This window comes from Ruditapes philippinarum, unplaced genomic scaffold (assembly GCF_026571515.1).
Source record: "Ruditapes philippinarum isolate M1 unplaced genomic scaffold, ASM2657151v2 ctg3751_1_1_1_1, whole genome shotgun sequence".
NCBI classification, from domain to species: Eukaryota; Metazoa; Mollusca; class Bivalvia; order Venerida; family Veneridae; genus Ruditapes; species Ruditapes philippinarum.
The window spans coordinates 118,018-130,860 of record NW_026856056.1 but is presented as its reverse complement, the minus strand read 5'-3'; the positions used below and the strand labels follow the sequence as shown (position 1 = coordinate 130,860).

Genomic DNA, 12,843 nt, shown 5'->3' with positions numbered 1-12,843 from the left:
GTCTACATTACTAATTCAAAACTACGAAAAACGTATTATAATTCAGAAGAACTATTTAATTCAGTTACACTTTTCGCAAATATTAAAAGAAACTTCCTTCTTCGACACAAGTTTCAGTTTCAACGAACATATATTGTCTTAAAGTTCAATTTGACTCAAAGCAGGCGTTTCAAGCTGTTTCTTAAATTAATTCTTAAATTGATAGCATAGGGACAAATTTGATGGAATTTTATCCTTGTTTTGTTTTTCAATTTAGCTATGAATAAAAATCAAATAAATATTCGAATGGAATTACTAATGAGATGTTGCTCTTAAGTATTAGCCTCTTGAAAAAGACAACAACAACACAAAAACTTCATTTAACGTTCACCTATTGCCATACTTTTCACTTAGACTGACAAATATATTTTAACCAGAACCGTAAGTTTATTTATCTTGGCAGTACTATAAAATCAGGGAGATTGATATCGAGTACGTTACATGGTTCAAAACATGTTCAGGTCATGCACTTGTTTACAATAATACTGTTTTTCCAAAGACATAAATCTAAAAGGTACTACATAAAATGATGACACAACATGTTATTTTTCTATTCACGTAAACAAAGCCATAGACTCTTCTCTTTAATGTTAATCAATATTTCTTTATTCATTTCATGAATCAAACGTAAAGCCAAATTAAAGTCAGATCAACAATTATATTTTACGATAAATTATTTTCTTTTATAAAAACAATTTGTTCTTTTTCTTTTAATCATATGAATAAAACATAAATCTATTGAATCGTATCTTAATTATATACCTCATGCTATCTGTCAAATCCTTTGAACGTTTGTTTGGCTATCTAAACATGAGATATATTTAATGATCAACATTATTTTTTGTCCAATCACATTGTAGTATTTTTCAAATTTCTGCTAAGTCTAACTTTGGTTAATGTGTACTAACTAAATAAAATTTACTTAATCTGTCGTCTAACCAGTCTAACAAATTTCAATAATGCATTATATCAGGGATGAGTAAGAGCTGTGGTTTGCACTCTGAATTGTAAAATTCATTTTTAACTTTATATTTTCTAGAAAAAGTAACCAAAACATTATTTTTTTTCAGTCGATAGGAAATGAACTGCATTAACAATAGTTGATATTAAGAATACAATGATTACATTTTTTGGCTGGAAAACTCATTGTTTCACCTGTATACCTAAATTGACACACAGAAAAAAGTCAACTGTTTTTTAATGGAGCAAATCAATAGGGATTTTAAAATTTAGTGAATAACTTGAAGCTAATAACGAATTTGTATCAATTTATAATCTCTTATGTATTTTTCATAATTTTCCATTTATTTTAAAAGGATGTACACATTTCATTAACTCCATTGTTTTACCTAATTGCATTGTTTTAATCGCTGTTTTTCTTCAGTTATTTTATAGAAACATGATAGTCTTATTGTAGATAAAGGTATAAATTCTGTGACATTTCAGTAAAAAATGTGCCTTATTATATGTTGAAAGGGCCATTGATTTAGCTTATCTAAATGTGACATGTTAGAAACTTGACAAGGTGTAGACATCTTGTAGAGCGAAAGGGCTGAAAGGGCGGAGCTATCGGTGATTAAGAGAAATGCCTTGTTTTTGGTTGAAAAAATAATGTTGATCATTAAATAGGTTAATGTTTAATAATACACATTAACAAAAATAATTGGTCGCCTGCCTGCGGCAGGCTTGATCAATTATTTTTGTTAATATGTATTTTTAAACACTAACCTATACTTAAACAGCTTTTGCAATCATAAATTCATAAACAAATGTGAAAATGTCTAAACATAAATTATTCATTACATTACAACTGACGTGATATTTAATTGTATTACGAAGTGAAGATTGATAAAACACGGTTTAACTTAACTATACTTATGTTTGTATCACCTGTATGCAAAGCCTTCACTTTACTTGGCTTATGTATAAAGTTACTTATTTCGGATGTTAACTTTTGAGGGCGTGAATTGTTTTATTTGAAGGTAAGCTTTTTATATGACTCAGCTATTTTTTATTTTGATATGGTAAAATGAATATTATTATTTAAGCACACTAAACTTGTGCCATTTGAAACAACTATTTTTATTTCCTTCATTGATACAGTCGTAAGTATAATAACCATTTTCATGATCTTATCTACTTGTTTATGTATATAGTCACAGATACACATGACCTTTGCATTGTATGAAAGTGAATCTCAAGTTATTTACATTATCATTCACCCAGTTTATTGTTATAGTTGTTTGTTTACAGTAACTATAAAATCTTGCTTTTGAATTACATGTATACAAAATTGGATTAACTCATTAAGATAAACATAAACATAAGATGATGTACATTTGTACATTATACATGTATATTTACAACATGATTATTCTAAGGTGTCTTTGTTATTGAATTGTTTATATTTTATATAATTGTTTTGATAACATTCATGTCGTTAGGCTATTAAATAGGAATTATTCCTTCAGAATGATTGATTCCAATACTTGAATGTTAAGAACTGAATGCCATATGATTTGATGACTGAACGCTTAAGCCATGCTGGGTGACAAGAGAAATATGTTGCACATTTTATTGTCTCTCTTTAACAGTCTAAATAAAATCAACAAGTTTATAATTAACAACTATTTGTTTTGAAGTTGCTGTCACGAGATCACCCCTATTCCATTTTAACGTCTTTCGACAATGTAAAAGCTATTCATGCGATCTGAGAAATTACGTATATGACAAAAATTCAAAACATGCTTGAAAACCACACTTCCTTGTTTTATATATGCCAAAGGGCAAACGTTAAAATATCAAAGACAAAACACAAACGCACTCAGCAAAATGACACTTGTAAAGAAGTTGTCCGTTTTATGCGCAGTGCAAGTTTTGGCAAAGAGGCTCCGAAAAGACAACGAAAGAAAGAAAACCCAACTTTTATATAATATAATTATTTTAAAAGTTACTGTGCATCCTTGCCAGGGCTTTTTTACCTTCTATAACAGGGGCCGGTATAGGGCTGCTTCCCCAAAGAAAATTTCTTTAAAATCATGCAGATTTCCCCAAAAATTGAATTTACATCAAGTTTTTTCTTCCTCTTTTGCAAATATTCCATGTAATTTTCCCCCAAAATTAAGGGCTGGGCTGCTTCCCCAAACTGTGAAAAAAAGCCCTGCTTGCTGAAAACCGACCTACTATTGATCGACATGCACATTGAAACTTTTAAATAACAGAGAAATGAATGTTATCAAGGTAATACCAGCTGATATACTTGATTGTTGGGAAAGAAAAGGAAAGTGTTATCATAAAGCGCAACTACATTTTAAAAAAATGTTTTGCAAAAATAATAGCGTTTATAAAGCTGAAAAAGAATCATTTATTATTTATCAAATAATAAACAAGTATTATTTGCCTCATAAAAATATTAAGTAAAAATAACAGCGTTTATAAAGCTGAAAAAGTATTATATCTTATTTATCAAATAATAAACAATTATTATTTTGCCCTCATAAACAGCAGCACTTACGATACTATTGACTATGTAGTATTTCATTTTTGTAAATATATTGTTTACCTGACTTTATCATAACACTACTGGGTTAATAATTTCAAGCTGTATCTAAAAAAACTAATTTAAAGTATGCGCAAAACATACTTTTATTAAAACTTTTGTTTATATAACAGTTTGTTTAATCAGAATAACAAGCAGCAAGGGACGTAAGACACTTATGATTTGCATTTACAACTTTTTTTTCGGAAGGAGAATTTTTCAGGTTTTTTCCTTATCTTAATTGTCTTAAAAAAAGATTAACAATCCGTTGTCTGCACCTTTCAAGTGTTCTGTTTACTCTTCCTAGTTATTCTGAACTTCTAATTTGTAGCCTTGCAAAACTTATCACAAACCTAAAATTATATGTCTTTTAAACAAAGAATCCTTTGTTTAATTCTACGTTTATGATATTCAATAAATTTGTCATAATTGTATTATATCTAGACGACAGCAAAACTTAGAAATGTTATGTTTTTATATTAGATGGGCTTTATTTTTATTTGTGCATTGCCTCGATTAATCTCAATATAATTTTAAAAAGTCTAATTGTCATATTTTATATTTTATTCTTTGATCTATTATTTGAAAAAAAAAATGAAATGATTGCGCCACACAAGCAAAATATTAAAGTAACGCATCATTACATTTTATTACAAACATTAAAACGTTTCAAATACCTTGCATTTAAAACAAAAACAAGAAACGTGACATGTTAAGCAGTTGCTAAAAATATGTTGTAAATGATTAATTGTATTCATGCATAACATTGCACTTGATTTGTACTTTTAATAATAATATTCTTAATGGAATTGTGCACGTTTTTTTCCTTTACAATTGGGTTTGATTCTTGTTAGCAGCCACAAACATACCGGAAACTATGTAACTTAAACGATAAAAAGTTCAAAATGTAATGATGATAAAGTGATATGTAAATACAAAAAAAAAATTGCTTAATGGGATGCGTATTTTCAATAGTTATCAATTATAATCATGCATTAAATAATTTTGCAAAAGAATATGAAATAAAGAAAAAATAAATCAATCAATAAACAAATGCATTTACTATCTTTTTTCTTATCAAATAAAAAAAGTTATAGAAGTTTGATATTTATATGTCTCTAAGTACCGCATGAAGTAACATATTTGGCAATGTGCATTTGCAATGTATCAAATAGGAAGAATAATTTACAACATTTTGCCGTCAGCAAATAGTTTGTTTATCCTGAATTGAAGTAAGTTTTTTATGTTTAATATGTTGTAGCATGCTTATTTATCACTTTAAGATGTATCAGTCAAATCAAGTGTTTTTTCCTTTACATATAAGATCATGACTGAGAAAATATTGAGTACAATGGTGTTTCAGGCTATGCATGTGAAAAGAAAATCTACGTTTATCAAGGAATTATTGCTGCAAAAAGTGTTCTTAACATTCTTTTCTGAATGATACGTCCAGAATTAGCAACATAACGACGGAGCTTGACTTTAAAAAATAAAGCAATTTCTTTTCAACGGCATGTTTAAATAAGATTGATGTAAACAAATTGATTAAAACATATTTGGTTGAATTGTATTACATTGATGGTGAAACTGCTGTTTATATGATTAATTAAACTCTAATATATGAGCTTGCAAATTAACGATCTGTTTGCCTTAAAAATGCTTTGTTGAAAGTTGATTTTATGTATAAAAAGGATTGAGTGATATAACGTGTATGCCACCATGAGATAAAGCTGTAACAAACCATCATTCTCTTTGTCATTTTCATTTTTCAATTGCAATGTTTACATAAATATTATCACTATAATCATTGTAAGTTATGGTCGATACAATCCATCACGATTAGTTTTAATAATTTTTTGTATGTATGTGCAACATGAAGCTGTTTTTCAAAGGTATTAAAGACTATCTCACTCTCCCAAAGAATAAAATGTAGTTTTTGTATTTATTCCATTTGACTGTCTAACAAAAACAAAACGTCCATGTCCTTAAAATGATTCTAGATTTGAAACTATGTCTCCTAGATGTTATGTTTTCCATGAATGTAGGTTAAATGAACCAAATTAATTAAAATAAGAAATAAGTTTATTTATCAGGTGTCGACGAACTGGTGTCAAACATAAATGTTTTAGATAATTGTTATATTACAGGAGGAATATTTTATTTCAAAATGAATTGTTAAAAATGTTTCTCCTTCTGCTGGGAAAGTTAAAAAGTGATACAATATACATGACTTTAAAATGGTAAACCGTATTTTGTATGTTCATCAATATATTCATATATATATGTTTTCTTTTTTGACATCTAATTTGATATGATTTGTATGTAAATAATGACTGATTTTTTTCATTCATTGTGATATTTCCTTATATACTAGTTAACTGATATGAAATAAATGTAAAGTTAATTTGAATTTCCTTTACAAAATATCATATTGCTTCAGACATACTACTTTCCGGCGGATCGGTCGAATGTTTCACTATCGCTAAAGTAACGTAGGTGTATTCAGTGAGCTGCAAAGGGAGCATAGGCATACATGTTCAATTGATTTAGTTAGCGTGATTCAATCTGTTCGTAATAAAAAGCCCATTTAAATGAATATATAAACATTGGACAAATGATATTAATATTGAAAGTAAATGTTTATTAGGAAGACTTACAAGTTCCTTCATAATTTTACAATGCAACATGTGTACATTTTAAAAATAAATATATAGGCGTGTAGCAAACATATTCCGATATTGATACTAGTCTTTATAATGCTATCTTTTTTGTTCGTTCATGGAAACATCATTCTGTTTTCGCTTATCTTGTGATAAAAATACAATCAACAGCATTTTAATCGTAATGAACTAAAACTATTACATTTTTTTATTTATTTAATTTAATTTAACGTTTGAATGACATTGCAATAAAAACGAACAGACATGTGACATTTTAATTAACTTCTTGTGGAACAGATATGCACTCAATGGATGCACCTTTATAACAATATGTCTGTATGCGTCGGCCTGTACGTAGTTTAATCAAAGTTAGTAAACAAATACATTAACATGCAATATGTAATCGTAAAATTGTAGCTGTAGGATTATGAAAAATAATTATTACATTAAATGATGAATGCATTGAAGAAACAGACATTTCTAAATTTTAGTATTTGACTAATTGCTGACATCGAAGTAGATCTTTTGTAGTTTTTTTTTCGTTTAGCTTTTGACGAATAACAACAACACGTGCATGTTCCTCAAACAATCTTTATAAAAAAAAATAAAGCAATATCCTTGAACTGGTATTAAATGTTTTTCAAGAATGACGTAAATGTAAACATAGTTAATTAAAACACGTTTAATAAATCTTTTTGACAGTGAGTTGTAAAACCTTTTAGCATACCGTTAATTGTTGTAGATGAAAGTTAGATAAGAAATGTTCTGTTTCATTTTGTTATGCCATGCTTTTATACCTATTTAATTATAAAGGATATGCAGATCAGTTATTTGTACGACATCGGAATGTATTGATATTAATTATTCTCAACCATTTACCTGCATATGACGTTTTAATATTTCAACATTTCTTCATACCTAGAGCAATCCAAAACCAACAAACTGGAAATCAACCTGGTTGAAAATTCTTAACGGACAGAAACAGTCTTATTAAATAAATACCCAATTGTGTGTGCTTTTGAATGTCTTTCTTAACAATGTTTGGGAAACATGTACGCACAAAACAACATATATAGTTGAATTCAGTTGAATTCAGTTTAAGTTAATAGCTACATTTGAACTGATATAGGAAATAACCAGATTACAAGAAAACACATTTGCGTTGTGATTTAACGCTTCGAAGAGCCAGCTTCTAAATGTTAATCAAACATTACATAAATTCTTCTCACACAAAGCTAAACATATCTATGGCAATGATTACGCCATTTGTATAGATAAAACATATATTGTCATTCAGATTATGTCATGTTAAAAAAGAAAAGAAAAAGAAATATTATTTTATTCTTGATATAACGTAGTTAAATTTATTTGTTTCTTATACTTACTGTTCACTTTCTTATATGCATAGCTATAACTATGACATTGCAAAAGCTATTTTGGTAATAACAAATGATAATTTGAGTATTATAAAATAATAATTATACCATTAAACAAATAACAGCATTCATGAAATTAATAACATCACTCTTTGACAATAAAGCTTTTCCATTTACTTAGATCACTCCAATGGCATAATGTCAAGGACATTTTCAATGATTTTAGAGTAATTAAATATATCTCTCTTGTGTTTTGTTATCTGATATATTGAAGACCTTTCTATAGTAAGTTGTTTCATGGCTCAATAAAACGTTTAAAGGAAAATAATTACTTCCAGCTGCTATTGTAAGAAAGTTCTTTCATTGATACTGTTTATGTGTAATCAGAATATACCTGGTACTACCTATTATGTACCAATGCATATGATGATCACGTTATTCTCATTATTATTATTATTATTATTATAATAATAATCATTATTTTTTCCATGTCTTCTCTGATATTGTTATTTATTATAATATTCACATTTATCCAATGTATCAAATTATGATTTTGCACATAATGTAGTGTGGGTAAAACAAAAACATACACAAAGACATACACATTCGTTTGTAACTGTTGTTGGTTTGGCAACTTGACATATTTAGCGTTAACGTATATAGGTGCACTTACACTAGTTATAAGTGTAATGAGGGATGTGCTAAAATAAGTTATGCCGTAATAATACGGAAAGGATTTACAACAAACATATTAGACCAGTAAATTGAATAAGAAGAATTGCTGAAATGATTCGCTGATCATAAAATACTAAACGAGAACAGTATTTCTCACATATTGTAGAGATCATATAGTGTTTGTAAATCTACAGGTGTTAATCATAACGATTATTCATAAAATGATAAATATTAAGAACATTTATTACTTGATAATTTACAAGTAATTAGTGCACTAAGGGTGCGTTAACAGTATGACACATTCTAAAATTACTGATACAATACCAATGCTATATAATTATTGTTTTTTTCAATATGTTGATATACATGTAGGTTCAAATAATATTTACAGAAGATAATTAAACAGTTAACTGTCGTAAATGCTGAGACCTGGATATGAAGAAGAACCTGATTCACATTTTCTTGCTGACATAAATACAGGAAAAAAACTTACTGTGATAAAAATCACGAACTCATTTCATTTGGTTTTCAATTGCATAGATGCTAAAAATACAATACAGATAAATGCCATACAAAATCGTCCTATCTTGATTCTAGACAAATCACAACAGATTCATTTTCAAACAAAATAATGATTACATTCTCGATGTTTGTTCAAATCCGATAAATTTGTCTAGCTATTCTGCAAGCTTTTAGTTCATGATAAAATTATAATCTCTCAGTAGCTCAGAGGTGCTTTGAAAGTTTGCCATTTTATATTTACAGTCATTTGTTTTCAATTTTTCAAGCAATTTATTTAATTAAATTATTTTAGATAGCAGGACGCCATGATAAGAAGGTAAGCCATACCAAACCGTAAACTGTTGTAAGACACAAATTGAACTTACCTTTACTTTCTGAAGTTGTGTTAAGGCATCAGATTTACAGACACCGTATATCCTCATTGTTTTTCTGTTTCGGCGCTATATGGCCTAAATTGTGTTGGTGTGCCATAAAAGCAAACAAAACAAAAGAAAAAACCTGGTCAGTAACTTAAAGCTTATTGGAATAAACATTTTCATGGCATTTATATGCGTTCGAACATAATAACTCTTTTTGAATTATAAATCAACTTGCAAGTTAAAATGTTTGACATTTTTATTAATAAGACAATTAAAATAAACAAAGGAATTCTAGAAAAATTGTAAAGGCATTCTAGTTGTCTTTAGTGTATTTTCCTCCTTTATTACACTAATTGATTTGGACAGTCGGGTTATAGGACATCTATTGAAAATAATAGTTAGAGACACTCCACTTAGGATTTCTGACATGAAAGGGCTGGTAAAATCTTTTTCAAGATTTTTATATCATTTAATGGATGTATATATCAATAACTTGTGTATAAAATTTCAGAGCATTTGCTGATTTCGTTTTCTTGAAATATTGATTTTATTGTGCAAATTGTGCTTTGAATCTACATATGAATTCCAAATGGTTTGTTTTAGGCATTTGGACTAAGGCTTACACGCATTTACAAATACGTTGCTGATCTAAATGGATCTTCTTTTAGTGTTTGGCAGGCAATAAAGTTGTTATTTGGTTGGCTTTCTGATTCTGTAATCAGTGTACGAAATGAAAGCCTTCTTGGGAAAAAAAACCATTTGTTATTCTATGCATTAACCAGAAATCAAAAGACAAATTATCATTGATCTGTCTAGATACGATACATGGGATTCAGAAACGAGACTGCACCTATTTATATGCAATTTATATTCAGTGCCTAACATTTTTACAGTTATGTCTCATTTTGTAAGAAGACGTATCGTGATGAAATGATGAAGTTGATATTTTCATAGATTCTCCTTTGGTAATGTTGCTATATGTTTTGTTGCTCTACTTTTGATTTATTCTAATAAAGTCAGTTACATATATATGTTATACATATATATGTACTGTACCAAAAGTCAGACAACAGAAATGTTACTTTCACAACAAGCTATTTTTTCAAATAGATGTTAGACTCCATTTGTGCAAAAGCAGTTTGTCTTATAAACGACGCAAGCATGTTCTTTAAAAATTTAAGTTGAGGGAAAATGAATCGGAGGGAAAAATGTTTAACAATAATGACGTTTACACAAAAACGGTTCATTGAAACATACACATATTTTATTGAGTGCAAACAATTAAATCGTTCAGGTATAAGTTTGTTTCAAGGAGATCTATTTAACCTTAAGGAGAGTTGATGAAATGCTTAAAATTCTCTCTTTTTATGCTGCATAAATATACTGTTAGTTTGAGATAGTAATTTTTTAAAGAGTGAAAATGTAATAAATGCAAATTCAAATTACTTTCATGGCATAAAAATAAAGTATGATAGTTTGCTATAAGTTAATTTGTCACTCTGATAAATTGCCAATATTCACAATTTCATTAATACTAAAAAATTAAAAAACTGGTAAGACGATGTGTACCAACACTTAGAGATCACTCTCTCAAACACAGATACCGTGTTAAATAAGGACACAACACTTTACTTTTATCTGCAGCTAAGAAAGAAGTATGCAGACAAATTATTGTCTGATTCTTAATTATTTTGATTATTTTATGTAGATATCAATGCTATATAATACCCTTATTTCCATCATAATAATTAGTTTTGAAGAGGACCGTCTGCTAATCTAAGTATTCAAAATCTTGCAGTCATTCATTTTTCTTTCTTTTAAAACGCAGACAATTGCTTTTGAAATTTTATTTGCTAAGGCACATAAAGAACATTTCTCATTGTATTTTTGAGGATCGTATCGTTTGCATCATTGCAAGGAAATACTTGAGTATATTTCTGTAGAAAAAGAAAATTTATGTAATTGTAACATCTTTATTTTATCTGTTCAATTTGCATTTTACTACCATGTTCAGCTTGACTTTAATGAAAAAACAGATTCCATATATTGCTATTGTCATGTTCTCCGTGTTCGTACACGTTGCCGTTAACATTGTTCATATCTCTTATGGAATGCTTTTTATTTTGGCCTATGGAAGGAGCTGTTATTATTAGCAGTTAATGTCGTGTTGTGTTAATTAGTTTTATTTTGATTAGTAAAAATCAAGTAAACAAGTTGTTATATTTGTATTTAAAAACTTTATGTAAAAAGCATGTGCATTGTGATATTATTTTCACGAAATTGCAGGCTCAGTTTAACAGCTTGTCCCTCAGCTTTATTGGCAATACTAAACCCGGATTTCGAATATCGTTGTGGTCTACATTGATGCCGTATTCTTGTTCATTCATTCATTTATATATTTTCAAAATTTTCCTACAAGAAGAACGTTCACCTGCAAAAGTTTATAAGGATTGGTAATGGAACTGTTGTAAACAATTATCCTATTGATTTTATCCATATTACGTTTATCTATTGCACAGAATGATTCTTTTGACAAAGTGTACCAGTATCCATATGTTGAAAGCTATCCGGTTTTCTGCAATTACTGCTGTCACTTGGCCATCTAACTTTTTATGAATACTTTACCATTACTTTGCATGGCATAATAAAACTGAGCCTGCAAAAATGTAGTCAAAGAATGAATAGCCACAAATTTGATATTAAACACTTTCCTGACACTATTACCAATGTATCTGAACATTTTAATTCTGAAGGGCATTCTATCAAAGATTTTTCATTTATGCCAATTGATAAAGTAAAGAATAATTGGCAAAGATTATTAAAAGAAACTTCATGGATGTATGGTATGGCATGAATTCCAAAATACTTTATTAATTTTGTAGATTATAATTCTTCATTTTAATATTTTTTTTTATAAAAATTGTATTTTCTATTTTTTGATTAATATGACTTAAAACTAATTTCATGTCAATATGTAGTTTATGCTGGTTTTCTTATTTTACATTGCTTTTTACTGCATCCTCACCAGTGTTTTGTATCTTTTATAAAGATCCTACATATAACATTTATACGCCAAATTATGTCTTACATTTTGACGTCGTTGTCCTTGACGTCATATGACGTTGACGTCATTTCCTGTAAACATCGTATACCTGATGAAGACTTTTGAGTCGAAACGTTGTATATTTTTCAAATAAAATAATTACATTTTTTATTGAAACTGGAGTTGATTTCTATATTCAAACTAACATAGTTACTCCAGAGAAGAAATTGATGTCCTTTCGGGGTTTAACGTCGAAAATAAGAATGAATCGAGAAAAAAATAGCGGCCCTTTTATTTTTAATTTCATTTAGAAAATAGACCAGATTTTATACTGTTAAAAAATACTGTTACCTATGTAACAGTACAAAATTCTTAGTCACGTGGTACACTTGCATTAACAGTAAAAATAACTCCCAGAGGCCTATGGGAAATTAGCATTACGAAAAAAGTGAGGGGTAATAATATTTGTTACTGTAAGAGATATGCATTTAATGTTTAGACACTCACACAGCTCAATCTTTATTATACATGTATGATATAGACTATTTGAGATTTTTTTTTAACTTTTATACTATACATTATTATAGTTTTCTTTCTACAAGATTATGAATTCCATCCAAGTACCAATGTT

The 12,843-nt window shown here is 28.4% G+C and overlaps 1 protein-coding gene across 2 annotated transcripts in view; it reads left to right on the top strand.

Annotated features, from left to right (window-relative positions):
- LOC132745265 (uncharacterized) overlaps positions 1-12,843 on the top strand; it is a 68,132-nt gene that overhangs the window by 20,208 nt on the left and 35,081 nt on the right. The window contains exon 1 of one of the 2 annotated variants that reach the window (XM_060734138.1): positions 2,000-2,021. The exons of the other annotated variant lie outside the window; for it this stretch is intronic. The gene's annotated coding sequence lies outside the window, so the exon portion shown is untranslated. Of the gene's footprint in view, positions 1-1,999; positions 2,022-12,843 lie in introns of those variants that run through there. 2 annotated transcript variants of the gene reach the window in all.